A 25,525-nucleotide genomic window follows, 5' to 3' on the forward strand; every position below is an offset into this window, starting at 1 on the left:
TTCTTCTGGACTATACTGTATTTTCCACTATGCTTCTGAAGCCCCATAATGGGAGAGTTACATGGACTTCCCATTATCTCTCCTAGCATTCCCTGTTCTATCACTGAATCGATCAGTGGAGTAATTCAAGCAATGGTTTCAGATGTTGTATTGGAGAATTCATGGGTACAGAGCATCCAGTTTCATAGTAATCATGATAGGCTCAACTCCTTTAATTAGCCCTATCTCCTTTTGTGAAAAGTCCCAAATTTAAGGGGACACAGTGGCCCTCATTCTGACCCTGGCGGTTTGAAACCGCCAGGGTGGAGGGCAACGGAAGCACCGCCAACAGGCTGGCAGTGCTTCCAGGGCTATTCTGACCGCGGCGGTAAAGCCGCGGTCAGAAAAGGGGAACCGGCGGTTTCCCGCCGGTTTTCCCCTGGCCCAGGGAATCCTCCATGGCGACGCTGCTTGCAGCCCCGCCATGGGGATTCCGACCCCCTTCCCGCCAGCCTGTTCCTGGCGGTAAAACCCACCAGGAACAGGATGGCGGGGAACGGGTGTCGTGGGGCCCCTGGGGGCCCCTGCACTGCCCATGCCACTGGCATGGGCAGTGCAGGGGCCCCCTAACAGGGCCCCACCATGATTTTCACTGTCTGCTATGCAGGACAGTGAAAATCGCGACGGGTGCTACTGCACCCGTCGCACCCCTGCAACTCCGCCGGCTCCATTCGGAGCCGGCTTCCTCGTTGCAGGGGCTTTCCCGCTAGGCCGGCGGGCGATCTTCTGGAGATCGCCCGCCGGCCCAGCGGGAAAGTCAAAATGACCCCCGCGGTCATTTGACCGCGGTGCGGTCTTTGGGCGGTTTCCGCCCGGCAGGCGGTGCCTGCCGCCCGCCGGACTCGGAATGAGCCCCAGTATCTTTTAAATCCTCCAGTAAGTCATTACATATTAACATTGGGTTTAATGTGACACGGTGTTTGCTTCACAATTTTACATGCTGCATCTTCATCATTCATGTGGATCTCAATACCACATGGGGTACAAATGATGGAACAATTCAAATTACGTAGCAAGTTGTGTCCAAGCAGACTAACTTGACTTGAGTCACATACCACAAACTGATGCTCATCTTCAAAGGAACCTATTTGTATGGGACAGACTCTGTTACTGGGTTGGACAATGGTTTATTTGCAATTCCTACAAGGTGAATTCTCCTTCCTGAAAGGGGAAAGTTTGGTACTTCTTCTGTTCTGACAGTACAACGTGTGGCACCTGTGTTTACTAGAAATGGCACATGATGACCATTCACATCACCATCCACATATGGACCATATTGATCCACATCTAAGGAAGCCAAGCATGCACTCCTCTTCTTCTTAGGGGCATCTAAACTGACAAATGTCTGAAAAATCATCATCACTTAGATCAATTATAGGAAACTGTGCTGTCAACTGATGTGCAGCTAAAATTGTGACCTGATTTCTATTCTGTCAGAAAACATTTGTCTGTTGAGATGTCAGGGCTTGTGGAACTTCCATCTGCTGTCTCTGAGACACATTTGAATTTTGCTTTCGGGGTCTCTGAACTCTCAGAATTTGAACCCAATTATTGCCTTGCACTTGCACCGTGCCATTGCTCTCTACCTGATTATTCGCACCATTAAGGGACAGTCCTTCCTCCAATGGCCCAACTTGCCTCATGTTTGACACAGATTAGTTCTCTTCAAAGTTGGAACATCAACAACTCCATTCTGATCTGCCGGAACACTGTGTCCTCTACCTTACAGCTGGAAACCATTACCTCCCTGTTTTTCAGCCAATCAATTTCTTTAGGGGACACCTTATATTTCAAAATGTCAATCACTTTCCAATAATTTTACATCACCTCTTCTAACGGCACATTTGTCACTGGATCTGTTTGAGGTTCACTGTCAGGACAAACAACAGCAACCTTACACTCAGTCCACAAATCACTCAGAAGCACAAGGTCAAAATATATGTTCAAATCTTCCCACAGGCATTTTGAAAGTTTCACAAATCATTCTGTCTGCTTACACCACTCCACTGGTTACTTTCTCAATTTTGGGTCATCATTTGTGAAGGACAGAATATCACTCTTTCTCCAAGGTACATGAACATATCCTCCATCAGGATTTTTTCTCATGGGAAGCATCTTCACATTTCCCTCAACTTAATTTGCTCCTGCCGGAGGCAAATCTGTCTTCATTTTCCTTTGGGCTCTTTTCTTTGCCCATTTTCCTTCCCACTTGCCTTATGCTCCTAATTTTTTAATAAAACAAATTAATTCTCTAATCTGCAACCTCGTTCCAGAAGATTCCATGCTCAATATATTCTTGTCATTGAAGTCTATTCTGTTTTTTCTCTTCAGGGGTTTTGATTTCTGCAAATCAACATAATATCACTGAGCTCATTCTTCTAGTTGGTCATAAGCTTGGCCTGCACGCTTTATAATGTCCTTGCACTCAAACCGCAGTTCGTCTTCAATGTAAACATCCCATTGAAATGTATCTACATTTCTGAATATCACCTCATTTCATTTTAATTTTAATCTAGGTACAGCCAATGGTCTGTCCCTTTCTGTGGGGTTTTCTGCTCTTGCACTGCAATTTGTTCCTCCGGTTGCACCTGCAGAGCTCAAATTTTTCAGCCAAACCTTCAATTGATGAGCAGTAAAACCTTGAAAACGTATTGGAGTATATAGCAACGCTTCTGTTCTTAAAGGACCTGCAACTACTTGATCTGGGGTATTTACAACAGGCATGTCTTCTGGAGTTTAAAAGAGTAACCTCTTATTCAGGGTACTGCAATCAATATTCGGTGTCTGTTCTGGTCTGGACACAAAATATAGTGAGGATCTCTGAGGAAACCTCTCATCAGGGGTAAATCCTGTGTAACATGTCATTGAAGTTGGAGGTGAAACACATGTAGGGGTCAACGGTATCCCAAGAGAATGAATTCTCTCTATTTCTGAACCGCTTGGGCTCACAAATCCCTGTGCACTGTTTGATGGAAAACTGTTTAAAACAACAGGGTTTTTTGGGACTTTCTCAACATTCTGAACATTTAATGCATGTGGATTATTCCTAGTCATGCCTGGAGCATACAATGGAGCAACTAAACCTACTGTCACTGGAACACTCAATGCATTTCGGTTCATGTAATTCATCTGATTCTGTGGAACCGTCATTTTTACACTCACTGTCATGTCAAAGTAGTATTTAAGGTTTGTCCTGTTTGATTCGGAGTAAACATTTGCACAGGCTGATGTGGACTAAAATTTTGCACAGGCTGATTCAAATTAACATTTTGTACTGGCTGATTCATGTTAGAACTCTGTACTGACTGATCCTTAACTGGTTGTTTTGCAATGGAAGTTTGTCTTACTGATCAAACATTTGGATCTGGCACTACATGATTAGGGTCTGTTCAACTGGGGCAGTAGGCACATCAAAGGTCACATTTCTTGCTGCTTCACCTGTCACTTCTATCTGATCTGAATCGTATGGAGGTGGACGATTTAACAATAGCTGATTTATAAAATCATCTTCCAAATCACTCTCATAAGGTTCAGCTTTCTTTTCAATGTCTGTTTCTATTACCTGTTCTGCCTTTTCTGTCTTTTTCTTTCTTGTTGGTTTGGTGTTTTCTCCTTCTTCAAAACTAATGGTTGGATACTTGAACTTATCTCTCTGTTTCTGATGAGCCATATGTTCCCAAGAATTAACTGCTTAAAATTGTGCAGGTCTTTAATGCGATTTCATTTAATCAAGTACTTGCCTCAAGTTCTCAATATTTCTCAAATTAAGTGTTCCATAGTGTGGAAATGCAAATGCACCTTCTTTCTCAATAATCTTATGCCATTGTTCAAGCCACAAACATGCATGAAGACCTTTTTGGGGCAACACATAATGACATGAAGTACCTTCTGGTGGGGTTTCTATTCCCTCTCTAATCCCGATAAATACATCTCCTTTCATCAGACTTTTCAGTGCTTTAAAGAACTTCATTTGTGATCAAATTCAATGATTCACAATTTAATTTTCATTGGCAAATAGGAAGTAACTCTGTACCCACAATGTTCTTTTCAATGTTGACTACCAATAGCAGCGTGACACTTTGCCGCATAATCCACCAATAGCAGCGTAACTTTACATCAACCAACCAATACCAGTGCAACACACAATAGCGTAAGTCTCACTCCTCACAGCAGCCCACTCCCCTTTACAATTTCTCTCAGATGGTCACTTTTCACGCAAACCTAATGCAAAGTATTGAGAGCAAAATGCTAACAACTTGTCTGCTCACTACAGGATAGGTTAACCAAACACTTCAAAGCAGTATGGAGGTACACTTCTTGACTTTGCTTCCACAATCACAAAATGAAAGAGACTTGACCAGCAAACCTCACACTGTTTGATGCAGTTCTTCCATGTGCACTCAGGATTCACTTAATATCAACTAGCCACACTCACTCAATAAAAACTAGTGACACTGTTGACGGCGTCTCCCAAGAACCTTACAATGTAGACAATAAATTACCTAAGTGTTTTTTACACTTGTGCATTGTCCCAGAACCTTAGACCAAGACGAACCATTAACCAACACAACTTCTTAGCAGAAAAAGCCAAATTCACACAACTTCGAAAACTCCAGAAAACACCTCAAAACATCACACATTTAGCCAAAGCAATGCAAGCACACACCCTATCAATGCTCACACATCCGATGCAAAGGAACAATGCTGGAACTCAATCAATTTTCTGAAAGAACCATGGAACAAAAATAATAAAAGTTGCAGAGAAAGAATGATTTGTGAATGGAATATCAGTAAAGCCCAAACCTGTCTAGGGAAGTCCATTATTGACTGCACTAACTAACGAATTTGCAACATGGAAAAAGGGACCTAGGCAGGTTGGAAAGGGTAAGTGAGAGAATCTTGTTTTGCTAGGAGAATAGCCTGTGACAGAGCAGAGATCTCAACACCTGTGGAGTTCCTACCTGGGTGAGCTTCAGACGAAAAAAGCACAGCAGAAGAGGCCTTGGCTGTTTGATCAGTGATGCATTTTATTATGTGCCAATCTCAAAATACATGTAGCTATTCATATGTGTTTTAGGGGTGGGCAATTTTCATGACAAAAATGTAACGATCCTTAACATTATGCCTACCTATTTCCACGCCCCCGTGGGAGAAACCAATAAGCTACTACCAGATTTGATAAAGCATTTCTCTGATTATGCTTTAAATGAGGTTGATGAGTCATTTTACCCAGCATAAGGGGCTGAGAAATTAGATCTCAAATAACACAATTTAAATTGGCAGTATGACCCATTTGGCCATACAACGAAAACTCCAGTCTGAAATAAAGTTAAGGGTTTCATTACAGATTCAGGCTCAGGTTTATGCAAATGATTCTCAAAACAAAACTATAAAGATACTGAGTCACCATGGGTTGTCCAAGGTGACATAAAAGGTTTAAGTGAACGGACTAAACACTCAACAATAGCAATACAGAACCTCAAAAGAATAATTTGATGAGTAGAAAACAAGCACTGTTCAGTTCTTTTACACATGAAGGCAATTTAAGAGTTATCTATGTTAGCTAGCTAGGGCAAGGGAAATCCCAAGCAGTTAGCAATTCACAAGTTAGCATATTCCCAGCTAAAACACATGAGAACAAAAAGTAAAAAGAAAGAGGACAAGAACAATTTGAAAAAATTACATCTGTGGCTTCATCTCAAGACAGGGGAAAAATGTTAAGCCTCAGCAAAGCATTGAAAAAGAAGGGTAAGGGTAGAGAGGAGTGTAACTCTCAGAGTCCAAGGGAATCCAGAAAGAACAGTGTGTAAACTCCAAATGGGGAACAGTATATTAAAGTCCAACTTGCAAGATCATTTGCTCCACACAAATCAGAAGGTGTAACTGTCCAAGCAAGTCCATCATGCAACAGTCATTTGAAACATCAGGAATGAGTTCTAAAACCATCATGGGAAAGGCATTTATCTTAGCTCATCTGTATAGGTTGAAACATTTGTATACAGTCCATTTCTTCAATGTACTGGGTTCAAGGTTACTTATTCAGGCTCACTATGTGTAAAACAATGACATCTATTTCCAAGCTAACCTTTCATGAGAATGGAACCTGAAAGAAATGATAAAGCTGTTTTTTTCTTGCTAACATGTAATTTCCTTTAAAGTCAGAGGCCTAGCAAATCATTTTGGCTGAACTAAAGGAAAATAAATTAACACAGTACATTCATTTATGCAAAATAATGCACATATAACATTCAGAATTATAAATCTGTCATCATTAAGCTTTGTCAATGTTCATTTTACAGTAGTTTTAAAACAAAATGACTCTGTTAATACTTTCCATTAGCTATAATGAAGCACTGCATTTTGACATTTGCATATAATATTTAAAAATGTATTTTTAGAAATGCATTCGCGTTTTAATGCAGACTAATAATTAACATGATAAAGAAACACATGAAATCAAATTAATTAGTCATACATGAAGTTTTATGCCACACCACTTCAAATCACTATTCTGCAATGAATGCACATTAACATTAGCTTTCATCATACCACTTCACGGTTAGGGCCTGATTTATACTTTTTTTAGCACCACATTTGCGTCATTTTTTTATGCAAAAGCGGCGCAAACTTACAAAATACAATTATATTTTGTAAGTTTGTGCCACTTTTGCGTAAAAAAATGACGCAAATGTGGTGCTAAAAAGTATAAAGCAGGCCCTTAATCTGTTAAGATTTCACATAATAAAATGCAGTGATTGTCACGTATCGATGATTACTGTGATGTCAAATGTAGAACTAGCATTTCAGCTACATCATTATCAAGGAAACAAATGATTTTGTCAAGAAGAAAGTCATTAATTGAAAAATGTACCATCAACACTGTTATTCATTGATCAGGTCTGATCTTCGTTGCCCAATGAACAATCAGTGTGATTATATAGAGGTTGTATTGGTCAAAGACGAATTTCTTTATCGATTGGTGAATCTAGACCAGCATACTTCACTCCCCACTGGCTCCCAGATTCAACTTAAACTGAAACCCCAACTCTAATGTGCATGACAAGAGAAAAGGAAGTCCTCAATGAAGCCTATAAAAGAACAATAGCTCTTAAAACAACTTAGCTTAAATTAACAGGCGATCACAAGGGGTCCAACTGATATGGGGAAGGGCCCCTATTTTCATCATCAAATGGGGATGTCACTTCTGTCGTGACCAGTCAATTTACCTCTTCCATGGAAAACTTAGCAATGGAAACAGGTACTTATGTTGGTAGACATGGGGAGAACTCAGTGTCTTTTCCACCTATCTCACTGCCTAGGGATAATACCCCAGGGATCAAGTTGGTTTCCTGGAGTATTGCAGGTTTAACATCTAAATCTAAAATGGGGGACCCAGACTGGGGAGAATTTATAGATTAATATGATTTTTGTGTGTTCCAAGAAACTTGGGCCTTGCAGCCAGTACTCAGATCAGACTACATAAATTACAAATTAAATTAAATTAGAAGCAATTCCATCACAATTGGGATGCCAGTCAGGTGGAGTAGTGATATGGATAAAGACCCATTAGCCCACAAAGTAAGGTGGCTTGCTCATAAATCAAGTGATGTCCTTGGGCTAGACATTAATTCGATATCTGGTACTTTTGCAATAAGATTTATAAACATATATAATCACTTTTCTAGCCTGATCTATGAGTCATCGACCCTGCAGGCTCTTGATGAGTTTTTGGAAGAGCATGGTTTTAACAGTCATATTATCTTAGCCAGGGAATTTATTGTAACTTTTGAACCCACTGAAGTAATACGAAGTCTTATAAAGGAGGAAGATGAGGAAAGGGATATTGCTAGCTTGACAATTCTGCCCCTAGACCAAGGGTCAAAGGTAGCATTGCAGATTGCATCACTAACAATATTGTACAGCTTACACGCGTGCAGAGGGTGCATGCTGACTGACCTGGGGGCTAACCAAACTTTTAAAAGAGCATCCAGCAGTAGAAAAATTAATTACATGCTATTTGATCTAGACCGGTGTCCTAATCTTCAGGATATGAAGGTTATTTAAAGACACAATAGTGATCCCAATGTTTCATCTTTAGACTTGAAAAGTATTCCCCTATTGAATTGTAGTTCTAAGCTATGGTGAGCTGACATTCTAATCTTTCACTCTAATAGCAACAAGAGGATTAAATGGGTTGTAATTTGTTCAGATGAGAATATATTGGCTCACATATAATCTTGAGTCGCCTTTGCATTTGGCTCATTTTTTAAAAGGACAATTTTCATGTTATATATATCTTCAGCTAACTCATAGAATCAATAAGGGTCCACTTTTACAAAGTTTTGAGGCTGAATGCATTTGCACACTGTGGAAATGCCAGAAAGGAACTTATGTACTCAATAAAAAGTGGTAAAAGAATTGAAATTGCAAAAGGGAGGTACTATAATATGTGCAGGTTAGGGCGTAGAAGGAAATGGAGGAAGAGCTTTAAGGTAACGTAGCCAAAGTGGCCTCTTTGAAAAATGGTGAGACTTTCTGGCTTTTATTGGCTACTGGCATAAAATCAATTGAAAGAGATGAAGATTTTTATATTCAAAACCACACATGGGTAAAATATTTCAGTAAACCAGGGCAAAGTTGGTGTAGTGGACAGTCTAGTCACAACCCGGGACAAGGAGGTAGCTGGTCCAAATGCTTTTATACTGGAAAATACATTAATGGTCCTGGACAGCAAAAAGAAAGGGAAAGTACCAGGCTTGGATAAGATACCTGGCAACCTTTATTGCCCAGAACCAGTTGTCTGGGGCTATATATTAAATTTGATATCTAACTGTATAGCCAAGGGGGCATAGATACTAGAAACTTGAAACAGTGCTGAAATTATTGCAATCTACAAAAAAGTGATAAAGATAATCCAGGTAACGGCAGGCCTATTAGCCTAATTGATATTGCACAAAAAATATTTAGAAGGCAGAGTCTGAAAAGGTTTCAAATTTGTATGGGGAGACTGAAATTCTGTCCCACCTATGGGCAGGCTTCAGGACACAAACATTTATTATAGATCATGTGTTCTGTTTTATCTTAATTCACTGGACATTTGTTGTATTAAACAAGGGCACTGGTATGTTGCATTTGTTGACATGTAAGCAGCATTTGATTGGATTTCAAGAAAGTAGATGTGGGTTACACTAAAAGATATGGGAATGCTAACAAATGTATCACACTGAATAATATGCTTATACAGCAATAATTACACCCAAGTAAGATGGGGTAGAAAGGGAGAACTTACAAAGTGTATATATATTACTAGGGTAATCTGACTGGGATGCATTCTAGCTCTGACCCTATTCACACTTTTAATCAATGGGCTTATAGAGCCACTATACGATTGTAAAGGCAACCCCCTGAAATTGGTAAATCAAAGTATTCCTACCCTACTCTTCTCTGATGATACATTATTCATCTCAAAAACTCCATGGGTCTGTAGAACCTTATGTGTCAGTTCTCAATCTCATGTGAAGAGTTCGGCCTAGAAATTAATACCTCCAAAACCCAATTTATGTCCTTTCCCCCTTACAGGTCATTTAGAGGGAAAATTAAACCAGTTTCTTCTCTTCTAGACACGTTCAGGGACTTTGTTTATTTGGGCGCAGGCATTGACAGCTCACTACCATGGGTTCCACAAATAGCAAAAAGCCAATAGATTCTACAATACGCTGGGTCAACGGTTGTGAAGAAATTAAACCAATCTAACTTCCAACCGGTCAAACCCACACTAGAGATTTATCGTGCTAGAGGGCTAGGTGAGGCTCTATATGGAGCAGAACTATGGGGTGTGGAACAAACTAGGGCATTAGAGAAAACAGAGAACAGATTTATGTGAGCTGTACTTAGGTTGCCACTCAGCACTCCACTGATCCTGATGCATTTAGATCTGGGACTAAACAGTGTGTCATTATTAGCACTTCAGACCTTATTTGGTTAATTGACTTTAAATTATAAGGGGACGCAATTGTAGGTCAATGAAACTTTTGACTGCACTTATAGTAGTTCCCACCATGAGACCCCGTACCAATACAAATCAACAGCAATAACAATCAATAACTTTGACAATCATAAGAGTCATTAATTTCCACACACCATGACCCTTCAGTCATGAATAACCACACCTTTATGTAAAAGTTAGAATGTGTATTTCCCTATATTAACAATGCTAATATAACATAACTTAGTCTCAAAATCAAATGGTAAGCATACAGAAACAACACTGGCTGACCAAATCTCCTAAAGAATCGCAATTTGACCAAAGCTTGGACCATTACACATTCTAGGGTTAGAGCACAAATCAATAGCAAGAATAACTGTGCAAAAGAAATGGCATACATTTAGATTCAGTAAAGAAAAGACATCAACTGTTATTACATGTAGCGGACATCATCAGTGAGCACCCTAACTAACCTTCAATTTAGTCAACACAAATCTGGGAAAACATCTAACTGTTGCCCTGTCAAAATTAACGGTTGGTACCTAGGGACAAAAGCAAATAGATATAACAATCATTAACATCGTCTTATACCTTGCCTCAGTACGGTTCAGCAAGCTGTCTCAGTCTTCGTCAACTTGACATCAGTTCGGTCAACAAGGCATCGGAATTCAGCATTAAAGTTCAGGAAAGAAATGTCTCATGAATAGACCTACAGAGCGTCACTTCTAGGCAACTAAGTTAAGGAGAATTAAGCACGTCTCCTCTCAGGACGGTCAAGAACATAATGGCACATCTCTTCTCGGTGCAGACTGGCTAAGCTAGATTTCCTAAAACTACTTCCCATGTTGCCATTGGTCAAAGAAGTGTATGGTTATGTTTAGTCCAATGAAAGTAGAACCCCAAATCAAAGATTTTATTAGGAAACAGTTCACATGTTGATGATTGGTTCCTCTTCTCCTGGTCCCGTCGTTGGGCTTATAAGATATCAATATTGTATCAGCTCATATTTCGGTCAGTGCATCCATTGTCGTCTCCTGGGAAGGTCATCTTTACACACACACTAAGTTATACAATGTATCCCTAGCCAGTACAGCATATTCTAGCAAGCAGTTCTCATGGGAAAGAATGTCAGCTACAAGCTTTTGGTCAATGCAGTGGAAAATCACAATTTAATTCTCTAAGCAGCTATTTTATGAATCGCCTAAGAAATGCAGCTTGACATGAGGCCGTGCAACTAGGCCTAAGACCTTGCTAAGTTAAGGCATACGATTAATAAAGCATATACATAATACATAACCATTAATATGACATACTACTACATTAATCCAAACATAAGCTCACCATTTCACATTAATAAGCTGTTAATAAGTATACTTCGTAAATATGGACGATCACTTAAGTACGCACAATTTCAAATGTGTGTATTATTTCTCTACGTTAACTCATTTTCTATGCAAATTCAACACTCAGAATACATGAATATTCATTGGTAACAATTCAGCTGTAACAATATAGATAGTAGCCCTTAAACCGTTAATATACTGGTTAAGGATATGGACACGTAAATTGTCAATTCCCCTGTGCTAAGCACATTAAAGGTGAAAACTCTGAATAATTCTGGTTCATTACCATGTTTCAGGCAGTTACTGTATACATTACAGCTTCATTCAGCATGGGCCAATGCAGAGAGGATCAACAAACAAATGTTAGCTCTACTAAATTCTAGATATTGGAGGTATAATGATGAGAGCTGGCAGTTTAAATCAAATATTAGCTCACAAATTTATAGATTTCTACATTTCAAATGCAATATGGATTTTGAGCCATTCTTAGATCGAATTGAACTACCTCAAAAGAGACTGATCTTTCTGAAATTATGGTGCTCTACCCCTAAACAATATCAAGACAAGATTTAGTGAGTGTTCTTTTTTCTTTCTGTCCTATTTGTAAGGCAAGCACTGAGACGGTTGAGCATTTTCTTTTTTTACTCTCCTTACCAAACCATCAGAAAGACCTGAATCTTTCCAATACACCGCATTCTGTCCAGAAACCATTTAATGCATGGCGTTCGGATTTTAAGATCAGAATCTACAGAGTGGGTTGTTTATTCAGCCCCTAAATTTCTACTGTTTGCATGGCATGCAAGATGCAAAGTTTACAAAAATGGTACATAATCTATGTAGTGAATTTTCAACTGGGGTTTTATTGTAGTATAAGAAGTTAAGTAATGATATACGTTTATCTTTTTATTTGTTTATCCTTTTTAATCTCCTTTGTAAACTATGAAGTATGTATTTGCGATTTTATGTTTTTGATGGGGTTTGCTCGCCGAATAACTAAATAAAATATTCCAAATAATATTGTGTATGACTTCTGGAACCTGAAACCCAGCATGTCAATCTGCTCTACCTAGTAATCCTAGACACTTAAAAAAAAGCTGTGTCAGCATCAGGGTTGAATACTATGACCACCAGCTAGACATATATGTATTACACCGATGCTTAATTAATTACACTATAATACTAATAAGACAGCAGGTAACCATGGAAATGTCACACAAGGGAAGACAACATTTCAAATAAAACTCCTTGCCATTGATCTGTGAATTTGGAACCCCGTGAAGTGATGGTTTAATTTGTGTATGTTATCGAAGTTCATATGAACAAAACACTGGTCTTCAAACTGAGTATACAATGTTGTTGGTGCCTACACCTTGACTCCTCTTATTTATTTGCTTGTATTTTATAATTTTATATTCACAGATGTAGTTTGCTTGTACACTTCTGTAACTTTGGGCAGAATTCTGAGCATACACAATCAGCAGTTCTCCTGAACGTTTTATTCATACTATAAGATTTCTACAACATAAATGGTACTTTCTTCTTAAACATCGATTTCATAACAAAAGGATCAGCACGCCAATGTTACACCAATGTGCACACCAGCAATAAAACGACTCGTTTTATTGACAAACAGCATTTTGAGCATTGTGTAAGCTCGTGGTCAATGGCTCTTTTTCGTAATATTCATTTCTGACTTTTACTTGGCCGTCTGGTCGGGTTGAGTTTAATTTAAACAACGGGGCCTTTAGTTTATCACCTCATTTCCTTACGATTCGGTAGGTCGCAAACTTTTCCCCCAAAGATAATTCTTTATGTGTGTGTGTATGTGGCTTTTGTATAGTGTAATCCTTGCAGACAGGCAGTGGAGCACTGCATAAATACAAAACAAAATTAAGTCAATGAATGACTGGAGGGGTAGCAATCGTCGGAGAGCAGAAGTGGGTTGTGCTACTTCATCTTGAACTGATAAGAACATGGAAAGAAAGAATGACATTGGTATACAGTGACCCTTGTACTTGTTAAAATCATAGTTTTGAAAAAGTGGTCTACATTCTTTGGAGCCACCGGAAGGTCACTTTATGCCGTATTCACAAGGTGGCGTTAAACCACTTTTTGTGGCTTAACGTCACCTTGTGAATATGGCCCCTTCACACGCAGCACTTTGCGTGGATGGGTCGGGCAATGGGTGTTGCTGCGGGCGTGCCATAGCAACACCCATTGCATTTTGATGCTGCCCCAGATTTACATGTTTTTGGAAACCTGAGGCAGTGCTAAAATCTAACTCCACCCGAGGGATGGCATTAGAAAGGTGCAACGAGGAGGAATACTTTTATTCCTCCTCTTTTTTTGCTTTTTGTATGTGTGCTGCATTCTGCAGCAATCATAGAAAGAGCAAATGGCAGAAATTATTGTTTTCTAAATGATTTAGGTGAATATGCTAGACATATTGGGACATATTTATAGGCCCTTAGTGCCGCCTTGCGCCACATTAACATCATTTATTTTGACGCTAATGTGGCCCAACGAGGCCAAAACCCCCACACCGTATTCACAGAGTGGGGCAATGCACGCATTGCATCACTCTGTAAACCTTTGTGCTACATTATACCTGCGCCAGGCATAATGTACGCAAAGGGGTCGTTCCCCCATTAGCGGAGACGGAAAAATGGCGTAAAGAAATCTATTAAATTTCCTTACCCCATTTTGTATGTCACTTTTAACACCTCCTCAAAAGTATGCGTTAAAAGGGGCCTTCCATTCTATATAATCGGGCCCTATGTACTCCTGCAGAGTACATCAATAGCGTCATGAAGGATGACGCTATTGCACCCTACCCTGCGACATGTGCAGCGTATTTTAAATATGCTAAGGGCCGCAGAGAAAGTGCTGCTGCACTCAGTGCTGCACCACTTTCCATAAATCTGCCCCATTGTGTTATTATACACATCCCTGTTTACTTGAGGTGAACAATGCCATTCACCTGTGAAAAATGGAAAACTGATGACATAAGCTGTGTTAGAGCGTCAGACCTTAAATGAACTTATAAGGGAGACGCGAATAGGCCGATGAACCTTTTGACTCGCTTCAAGGTTTTCCCACCATGTATCCTGTACATGCACAGATCAAAAAACAATAACAATCAAAAATATTAGTAATCAATAGGAGTCAGTAATTATCACACACCATGACCTTGCAGTCATGAATAACCACACCTTTATATAAAAGTTAAGATATTTATTAACAACACTAATGTAATATAGGTTAATCTCAAAATCAATTGATATACATACAGAAACAAAACTGCCTGTCTAAAGCGGCTAAAGAATCACAATCTAATCAAGGCTTGAGCAACTACACACTCCAAGGTAACAGTACAAATGAATAGCAAGAATAACTGCACAAAAGATGTTACTTATGTTTAAATTCAGAAAAGAAAATACATCAGTTGTTATTACATTTAGTGAACTTCATCAGTGAGAACCCTAACTAACACAAGATTGGAATTAGCATGTTTGGGCTCCATGCAAAACAATGTAGCCACCACAAATTTGGAAAAACATCTAACTATGGCTCTATCAAAATTAGTGCGGTTGGTACCTGGAAAGAAAAGGAAATGGACATAGCAATAAATGACATTGTTGGTATACCTCTCCTCTGTGGCAGTCTTCGTCATCAGGACCTCAGTCTGGTCAGCAAGGCACCAGGATTCAGCATCAAAATACAGAAAAAGCTAAGTCTCTCTAAGTAGTTTGAAAGGATAACTAAACACTCATGAAGAATGGGGAGAATGGCCTATCTCCTCTCGGTGCAGTCTGGCTAAGTTAGATTTCCTAAAACTACTTCCCACATCCTAAATGGTCAGGGGATCGCATGTTCACACTTTGTCCAATGAAACTAAAACTTCAAATCTACATTTCTACTAGTACATGGTTCACATGTCGATGATTGGCTCCTCTTGTCCTGCTCCCGTCATTCGGCTTGTCAGGTAATAATATTGTTGCAGGCTATACTCTAGTCAGAGTCTTAATTGTATTCTCCTGGGAAAGTCCCTCTTACACACATTACATTATACATTGTTGCATCAAAAAGTACAGAATCTTGTAGCAAGCAGTTCCTCATGAGAACTAGCTTCAGCTACGAGCACATGGACAGTATAGTGGAAAATCACAATTTAATTCTATAAGCATCCATTTTATTAAACGCCTAAGAAATGCAGCTTGACATGAGGTCATGCAACTAGGCCAAGACCTCACTAAGTTAAGGAATATAACTAATAAAGCTAATACATAATGTATAACCTTTAATATGACATATTACTATATTAATCAAACATAAGCTCAATATTTCATATTAATAAGCCATTAATATATACACTTTGTGAACATTGGTGGCCACTCAGGTGGACACACCCTCAAATGCGTGCATTATTTTTCTCTCGGTTATTACATTTTCTATGCAAATCCACAATCAGATACATGAATATTCATTAATAAAATCAGCGTTAACAGCTGCTTGATGGGTTATACATTTTGCATGAGTGAACCAGTGGAAGTCAATGAAGGAAAAATACAGTAATGATGATTTCTATACTAATTCGGTCAAAGATGATTGAAGTTGCACTGAAGTCAGTCAGAATCGACAAATAGTTTGTTTAATTTCACAAATACCTCACTATGTTAAAAAGAAATATAAACTGTGTAGTGGCAGAGGTTCACTAACCATCCCATGGGAAAACATAGGCATAAAATTGTGAAATGATAAGTACATGGGGCAGAAATGTTCATCTTCTATACACATTTGCTTTCCACAGCCATAGTGACTCAATTTTGTATGGAATTAAAGGTGAAAAATATTACACATGAATCTACTTTAACCACACTTAAGATAAGCCAAAAGCTATTACTTATATAGATGAATGAGATTTGAACAATCATTTGCATTATCATGAGAAAGGCACATTACAAATTTGGTATCATGGGATTTATTCAGTTTTGTGCTGTGCCAGCATTACTAAATTCTATGTCCATGCTAGTGACACCGTGCACCTAGAAGCAGTATGTGTAAGGCAAACAGCAAACGAGTACGTGTAGCCTAGCCAGTCTTAATGGGACACATATGACTGCCTATGGTAGAGGCTAGTATTAAATCGGTCACATTTCTCTTACCTTACCTCCTTTTCTTGTAAATATAGGCTGTGGACTGACAAAAAAACTGAAGCACAAGTCGTAGGCTTCCTCACTCACGAAAAACAGTAATTACAAATGTCTTTCACGCGTGCTTGCCAAGTGAGACAGGTGCTGAAGGAGCATTTTGCTTTATCTCTGTTTGCTTTATGGTCACTAGTCAATGTAATTTGTAATTATTTTAAATTAGCATTTTTGAGTTTTGCAAATGCAGTGCTTCACACATTTTGTTTCTTATATCTCTTTAAAGGAGTGCAGTGAGTATTAGGTACTGGCGCCCCAACGGTTTTTGTAATGATACCACACATGAAGATGAAATACATTTAGTTTTCTTCTCCCTAAATGATATTTATATGAAGTTGGGTAGCACCTAATTTATGGGAAAATTCTGTTAGGAGAAGAAAGTCCTTCACCAATATGAGTACTATTAAAAGGTTTTATTCAATTTCATGTGGTAAATTTGAAATGGAAACATTCCCACTGTAGGAAAATAATGACATTGAAGGAGTTAGTTAAAATATGTTCCATGATTATTCAGTGAGAAATGGAAGACAGCTTTCTTACAATTTTAAAAACATAGATGATATTGTATGATACATTGCAAATATTTTTCGTACAATGTTTTTAGGTACATTTTTCTATTATTTTTACTGTGATTTTCTGTTTTTTGCTTGTTTTGTTCAGTATGTGGAATGTGTTATAAACTGAAATAGCATTTGTTGATAGCGAGTAGCCAGAAGCATTGTGATGTCTCTGTAATGATGTCAACTACCCTGACCCTCCTGGTGTTAGCAACAGCGTGGGGTCCTTGTTACTGCTAATGTCACAGCGATGCAGAGATGCTCCTGCAACAGTCACTCTTCACAATAGTCACTGCATTGACAACAAACAACAATAAACATAGGCCCTCATTATGAGTGAGCCGGAGGGGAATGAGGTATTTATCAGCCAGTATAACGGAAATCCCTATATGTGGTATTTATAAGGGTAGATTCATAACTGCAATTACAAATGTTTCCCAGGCAAATGTGGATAACATGCAGATTCTCGGTTTTCGGTACCAAGTTTCACATATACCAGTTTTTTAACAGGCATTTTCCTTTGTACATTTTTAGTTGGTTTGACCTAGCGGTCAAAATTCTTCTTGGAAATTTTTTGAAAGATGCAATAATTACTGCTAAACATGACTTCAATCCTTGTGCAAACGTGTTTGATTTAATGGGTCTAATATAACACGATGTATAGGTCAGCGCATCGTATTACATGCATGGTAAAGGCATGTGTGGTAAATGAAGGGGTGGTAAGAACTGATATTCCCTGATCAGTATTGCTTCGTGGTCGAGTGCTATTTCCATATCAAGATCCACATTCTTTTCATGAAAATTTGGAGATGGGCCACAGACCTTGACATGTCAACAGAGTTCGTATTTAGTACTGGATGTTGCATCAGATTTTAGAATGGGCGCTCATAAAAAAGCACGTTAAGGCAAGACCAGGGTTGCTCAACTTGACAGTCTTTTATTACCCCACTGTCACTAGTCTTTTAACCACCTAGGCACCGCTTAAAGTTTGTATCTATTTCAAAGTCTTATGAAAAATGTCAAGGCCGAGGATTAAATACATTTTTGATCTATTGATAACTGTCTGCAGTATTTGTAGCAATGTATTATTTATTTGACACATTATAGAGACTGCAATATTATGAACATGTTGAGAGGCATGTTTGTATCTCCCTTTTCCACCCATAGTACATCATTATGATTACCATGAAGTACCACTACGTAGTAATCTTTGTAAACAGTGAGGTTCAGTACTAAAACCTGGCAAAGGCATTTGCTTCCTTTTCCACCTGTTGCTCGTGTATAGGCGTGCTGGTGTCTCCTCCCTAAGCTTTATCGCTTTTTTTTATTTTTCATTGTTACAGAATTGAATGAGCCAGTGACAAGTCTGGCAGAGTTCTTGATTGGAATACTCAACAGGAAATTTTGCAGACATTATTGTGATTTCTGCTGTTGGTAAGTCTATTTTCACTTCCCTTCAGTGATAGATAAGGCCTTTTATTCCGAAAATCAATGCATCCCAGTTGAAAGGAAAAATTCGCCATGGTCATTGTAAAACACATGCCTTGCAGCCCTGAATTACGTTTTACTTGTCAGTGTGCTTTCTTCCATCTTTCACACCGACATGTACATATATTTGGCGTCACTTTTGAATCTAGATATATACCTGTGGACCTGTAGAAATAAAATGTAATGTAATGAGCTTGAATGAAACTAAATTCAGGGGTTATCTGATATAAGCTAGCTTGAAGTTGATTGAACAATTGAATGGGCCATTCTGCTACAATGCCTCTGACTTACACTGATGGACCACATAATTAAATCCAAAGGAATCTTATCAAAGACAATGAGTTTTCTTTGAGTCTGCGATACCATTGCAATGACTAGGGGTGTGCTAAAATCATGTAATTTTCTTTTGCATAATTACCTGAATTTTTTAACAAATAAGCAAATATATGCATATTTACATCAGATAGGAAACCGGCATTTGTTGCTGTATTTTATCACCAAATGGCTCCTCGTGTCCATTTTGGATGCACTGAGAAATTTTGAGTTAAGAAAATAACATAAAACGGTATCTGGACGTTCACTAAATATTTGCAACAAACTTTGCATAATCATGTGACGTGGTGTGATAGCGTAATAGCATAATTTTAGGAATTTGGCATTATAAACGTAATGAAAAAATAATTTTATTATACGAGATTATGCCAGCATTATGGAAATTTCACCTGGACCTAGCAATGATTTTCTAATGGAAAGACTCCCAATATAGGGCACCCACAAGTGTACTGACAAAGAAAGGCTTCTATGCTCATCCCTAAGTTGAGACTTTACTAATGAATATCAAGACACAAAGATTTGTTTCTCAGCTACTGAATATGACATGCTCACTTTGAAATGAGTCACCTCAGCACAGTGAAACCAGCGTCAACCAAGGTGATAATGGTTCTCCTTGAAAGCCCTTGCGCATGCAACACAAGGAACAATTTGCAAGAAACCTGCTCATAGAAAGTAAGCTGAACATTCATCTAACTGTCCTTTTTTTTTAGTAAACTCCACCTAATTGATTCACATTCCTTTCATTATGTGTCCCTATAAAGGAGACATGGGGCTAGTTGTCAAGCACAGTCAAGGGAAACTGCAACAAAAGAAAAAGAGAGAGTATCTAAAAAAAATATTTTAAATAGTTTTTGCAATGGAGAATCAAAATCTTTCATTATGTTGCGAATATGCAAGCAATTAACTTTCTAATTACAATAACTTGCAAATTGCAAAACGCCATATATAAGGTGCACTAAGGTTGCTGTTATAAAGGGTCTTCAGCTCTGTTGCAATATTTCCAGAAGAGGAGCCAACAGTGTTAGAGGACTGCAATAGTGAATTGGTAAAGAAAAGTTTATTACGTAGTAGGGTGACGCAGAACTGTGTGTCCAGATCCATGGCTAGGCATGTTTCCTTACTTCCCAGATTAAGAACTGACATACTCATGATGGAAATCCCAAAGGACGTATGCAGAGGTCTTGTTTAGCCAAAAGCAATAGAGAACTCTTAGGGAACTCAAAGAGATCCAAGTGTTTGACTGTGCAGGGGAGAATAAATGTTGCTGGTGGTCGAAGGGCAGAAATTATAATAGGGAATATTGAGTTACCAGAATATCATAGCCGAAATATAATGACCAAAATATTGACTAGTAAGGAAGTTCAAGTATATAAAGGTAAATATAGGTTTACTATAACAAGCTACTCTCACAGCCACAGAGACACTCACTGAATCTGCACTACTCCTGGAGGCAAAACAGCTGTTAACAAACCATACTGATGGATATTGTGATATATTAATAAATAATCAACCTCCCACTGGGTGATCCCTTTCAAAGGACAATCCTTTTTTGAATGAAACAAAGCACCCAGCTGAAAATACGTTTTAGAGTACCATTTTAGTTATGAATGTGTTACATTTACATATTACTTTGTGAACTGGTCACATTGTCTTGTAACTTCCAACATCTAAACAAGAAATACACATAGATATAGAATCATCGCCCAAAAGTAAAAGCCATACTGGACTGGAACTTTGACCTAATCTTGATCTAAGTTTGTATTGCTATATATTTATCTAACTTATGTTTAGCAACATCTTTCGAAGATTCCAGAAAAATCAGCAGAAAGAAACAGTTAAACGATAATGGACAATCTGGTAATGATTATAAGTGTTTCAAAACAACACTTACTCACCTTATCATTTTACTAAATTTGCAACTGTGGCTTTATATCTGGTGAAAATATTGACATACATTTAAACTTTTGAGTAAGCCATTTATTTGTTGATGCACAATGATCAATGCTTTCTTCCTCAATGCAGATATTCCAGTGGACTTGTTACAATATTTATCAACAACATAAGCGCATGGAGTGGATCTCTTCCTTGCTTATTTACTACAAAAATCAGAGTTGAAGTGCAGTTAAGGTTAAAAAACATAACCCAAAAAGCAAATAAATTTACCAGTAATACATTTATCCGTTATGGTTAAGTATAGTAATTCTGGAGTAATTCCAGCCTGACGTGGTTGTTCCATGTTTGAAACATTTGGCGTTCACTCTTTAGATCACCAAGGCATTTTTGCTCCCAGATGTTAGAAATGGGGTCTTTGGTTGGCAGTCAGGTTACCCTCTGCCCAATCAAGAACCCTCACTCTAGTCAGGATAAGTCACACACAATCCAAATTATCCTGTGCCCACCTTCTGGTAGCTTGGACTGAGCAGTCAGGCTTAACTTAGAAGGCAATGTGTAATGCAATAAATCATACACTAACACCATATAACACCACAAAAATACACCACACAGTGTTTAGAAGAATATATAATATTTATCTGGATAAATGCAGGTCAAAATGAAATAAGTAAATGTTGGGATATGTAAAAAGTGGTATTAAGTGTCTTAAGTCTTTTGAAAGCAAACAAAGTGTCTTTCAAGCAAAAAGTACCTGGTTCATGTGAAAAATCTCCACAAAGAACCACAGAGGAGGAGAGGCATGGAAACAAAGGGGTGTGCGTCGATTTCACGGGCCGCACACGGGAGGCGTTGTTTAGTTTTCATGCAGTGACGGCTGTGCGTTGATTTCCGGTGCTCGGTCATGGATCCTCATTGGGTTGCGGGGTTTTCAGACACCCTGGGACGATGCGTGGATTTCCGGTGGTGGCAGGACAAAGTCACAGGAGCTGCGTCGATCCGGTGGGTGTTGCGTCGAATTTTCTACTGCCTGGCAGTACCTGCATCGATTCCTCTATGGAAGCCGGGCTGCGTCGTTCCCGCTCAGCTGTGCGTCGATCCAGTGAAGCCGTGTGTCGAATTTCTGGGTTGCTATGGTGGCGCTGCATTGATCTTCTCGTTGCAAAGTCGGGCTGCGTCGTTCCCGTTTGGTGTGCGGTAAAAAATTTACGGCGGTGCAGGCTGTGCGTCATTTCTGGCAGGCTGTGCATCAAATTTCGCCGCACAAGAAGTCCATCTTGTAGAGTCTTTTTGGTCCTGAGACTTCAGGGAAAAGGAGGCAAGCTCTATCCAAGCTCTTGGAGAGCACTTCTTCACCACAGCCAGAGAGCAGCAAGGCAGCAGGGCAACAACAAGGCAGCAGTCCATCACAGAAAGCAGATAGGTGAGTCCTTTGAGCAGCCAAGCAGGTCTTCTTGGCAGGATACAGGTTCTGGTTTAGGTTCTCTACCCCGGGAAGTGTCTGTGAGGTAGACTGTCTACCCCAAGAAGTGTCTGAGTTGGTAGGGGCAGAGACCCTGCTTAAATACCCAAATGTCCCTTTGAAGTGGGGGAGACTTCAAAGAGTGGCTCAGAAGTGCACAAGGTCCCCTTTCAGTTCCATCCTGTCTGCCAGGGTCCCAGTAGGGGGTGTGGCAGTCCTTTGTGTGAGAGTATGCCACTGTCCTTTGACATGCAAGTGTCAAGCCCTCCACCCTCCATGTAGACTGTCTCTCCCTATACATAACAGGCCCACCCACTATACCATTGTGTATGGATTGCCCTTCCTCATCCTCATCCTCCTCCTCCCCCTCTGTGTGCCCCTCAGCTTATTTAGCTGTTACCCAGGCCCTTAGTGCCTTCTGCAGCTCCTCCTTCCTGGTGGAGCCCTTAATGGGACAATCAAGGTTTTTGTAGAACTGTCTTAATTGGGCAACTGTATAGCTTTCCAGTTTCCCTAAATCAAAAGCAGCTCCAGCTAATGCATCTCCCGATTGAGACATGATGAAGAGTTAAAAGTAAAAAGTTCCAAAGGCAGAAAAACGAGTTCCCAATGAAGTTTAAAATTCAATCAGGGGATCAGCAAAACATATGGAAGTCGAACAAAAAGAGTACATAAAGCGAAAATACAAAAATCACAAAGATAAGTAGGATGTGGTCACCTAATGGTCTGCACTGAAAACAGTAGTGTACACTTTATCACTATATGTTAAGTACAAATGCAAGTCCAATCACCAATGTTAGAGATGGGGTCTTTGGCTGGCAGTCAGGTTACCCCCTGCCCAAGAAAGCACCCTCATTCTAGTCAGGGTAAAGGAGAATCACCCTCAGTTAACCCCCGCTCACCCCCTTCTTAGCTTGGCACGAGCAGGCAGGCTTAGCTTCAGATGCAATGTGTAAAGTATTTGTACCAACACACACAGTAACCCAGTGAACCCACTACAAAGTGGCACAACACAGGTTTAGACAAATAGGTAATATTTATCTAAACAAAACAAGACCAAAATAACAAAAATCCAACATACACAAGTCAAGTTATTAATTTTTATATGAATAAGAGTCTTAATCCTTGGAAAACAGTACCTGGGTAGCGTCAAAATAAAGTCACACGGGCGTGTGTGCGTCGGTCAGGTCGGCGTGTGTTGTTTCTTCCTTCCCGCAAGAGAGCGATGCATCGATCTTGACGGGCACCTCAGGTCTGGGAAGGCTTTGTATTGATTTTCCCTGCCCAGTGATATTGTGTTGAAATCCGGTGGCACGGTGTCAAGAAACCATGCTGCGTGGGAGCTTGCATCATTAACAGCAGCCGCTGCGGGTGTTGTGCATCGTTTCTTCAGCCGTGTTGCATCGAACTTCCAGCCGCGTTGCAGGTGGAGTGTTGATTTTAGCTGCGGGAACGTTGGTGCATCGTTTATCAGCCACGAGACGGGTGGGTTGTCAAAAGATTTCCCGCACGGTGGTCTTTGCATGGACTTTCAGTTCTTAGCTGTCAGCATCACCTCTCACGGGCCCAGGGACTGGATAGGGCACCACTTGGCAGGGCAGGAGTTTCAGCAGAGTCCAGGTGCTGGCAGGGAAAGTCTTTGATGGTTCCGAGACTTCAACAACAGTAGGTAAGCTCAGTTCAAGACCTTGGAGATTCTTCTCAAGCAGGAATGCAAAACAGGCAGGGGCAGCACTTCTCCTCAGCTCTTCAGCTCTTCTCCTTGGCAGAGGTTCCTCTTGATTCCAGAAGTCATCTAATTTTCAGAGGTTTTGGGTGCTCTTCTAATACCCCTTTCTGCCTTTGAAGTAGGCCTAATTTAAAGAGAAGTCTCTGTTGTTTTCAAGATCCTGCCTTGCCCTGGCCAGGACTCAGACACACGCCAGGCAGTTGAAGACTGCATTGTGTGACGGCAGGCAGCGCCCTTTCAGGTGTAAGTGAGCACTCCTCCCCTTCCCTCTGACTAGATGGCTCATCAGGATATGCAGACTACATCCCAGCTCCCTTTGTGTCACTGTCTAGAGGAGCGGTGCAAACAGCCCAACTCTCAAACTGACACAGACAGGGAATCCACAAACATGCAGGGTCATAGAATGGTTTAAGCAAGAAAATGCCTACTTTCTAAAAGTGGCATTTTCAAACACACAATCTACAACTTTACTAAAAGATGATTTTATAAATTGTGAGTTTAGAGACCCCAAACTCCAGATGTCTATCTGCTCCCAAAGGGAATCTACACTTTAATAATGTTTAAAGGCAGCCCCCATGTTAACCTATGAGGGAAATATGACTTCCAAAAGTGAAAAACGAATTTGGCAGTATTGCAGTGTCAGGACAGGTAAAACACATCAGTACATGTCCTACATTTCACATACTCTGCAGCCTGCCCATGGGGCTACCTATGGCCTACCTTAGGGGTACCTTACATGTATGAAAAAGGAAGGTTTGGGCCTGGCAGGTTAAACTGCAACCAGACACTGCAGTGCCAGGTCTGAGACATGTTTACAGAGCTATTCATGTGGGTGGCACAACCGGTGGTGCAGGCCCCCTGTGAGCATTTGATTTACATACTCTGGGCACCTCTAATGCACATTACTAAGGACTTACTAGTAAATCAAATATGCCAATCAGGGATAAACCACTCACAATATTATTTACACAGAAAGCATGTGGACTTTTGCACTGGTTAGCAGTGGTAAAGTTCCCAGAGTCCTAAAGCCAACAAACACAGGTCAGAATAAATAGGGAGGGAGGAGTCAAAAAGTTTGGGAATGACCCTGCAAAAAGGGCCAGGTCCAACACACTCGATGACTATCTGGTCAACTCCAGAGCTGATCCCATACAGGTATTCACTAGCTGAGCTAGACTTTAGCGACAAGCTGACATGCACCCCATAGCTAAAATATGTTTAAAAACGTTTTTGTGATGCTCAAATTAGGTAGTCTATAGGGTTCTCCAGCCAGAAACACAACTGAGCAACTGAAAAAGCTTTACTGGGAAAATATTTTAGCAAGCATTTGGTGGGACTATAATATAGATACCCTGACTGATCAGATTTACATTTTAAATCTTTCCCTCAGTTTGAACAAGATATGAATAGAATTTACCCGCTCCAAGCATTTAGTTTATATGTACAATTTTGACTGGGTGTTCTACCACTACCTTTGTTTTCAGCATAGTGG

The 25,525-nt window shown here is 39.8% G+C and overlaps 1 protein-coding gene across 2 annotated transcripts in view; it reads left to right on the top strand.

Moving 5' to 3' along the window:
- The window catches only part of NLGN4X (neuroligin 4 X-linked), an 822,821-nt gene that overhangs the window by 93,874 nt on the left and 703,422 nt on the right, over positions 1–25,525 (top strand). For both annotated transcript variants that reach the window (XM_069204624.1, XM_069204623.1), the window contains exon 2: positions 18,475–18,565. The gene's annotated coding sequence lies outside the window, so the exon portion shown is untranslated. The remainder of the gene's footprint in view (positions 1–18,474; positions 18,566–25,525) is intronic.

Source organism: Pleurodeles waltl, chromosome 8 (genome assembly GCF_031143425.1).
Source record: "Pleurodeles waltl isolate 20211129_DDA chromosome 8, aPleWal1.hap1.20221129, whole genome shotgun sequence".
Taxonomy (NCBI): domain Eukaryota; kingdom Metazoa; phylum Chordata; class Amphibia; order Caudata; family Salamandridae; genus Pleurodeles; species Pleurodeles waltl.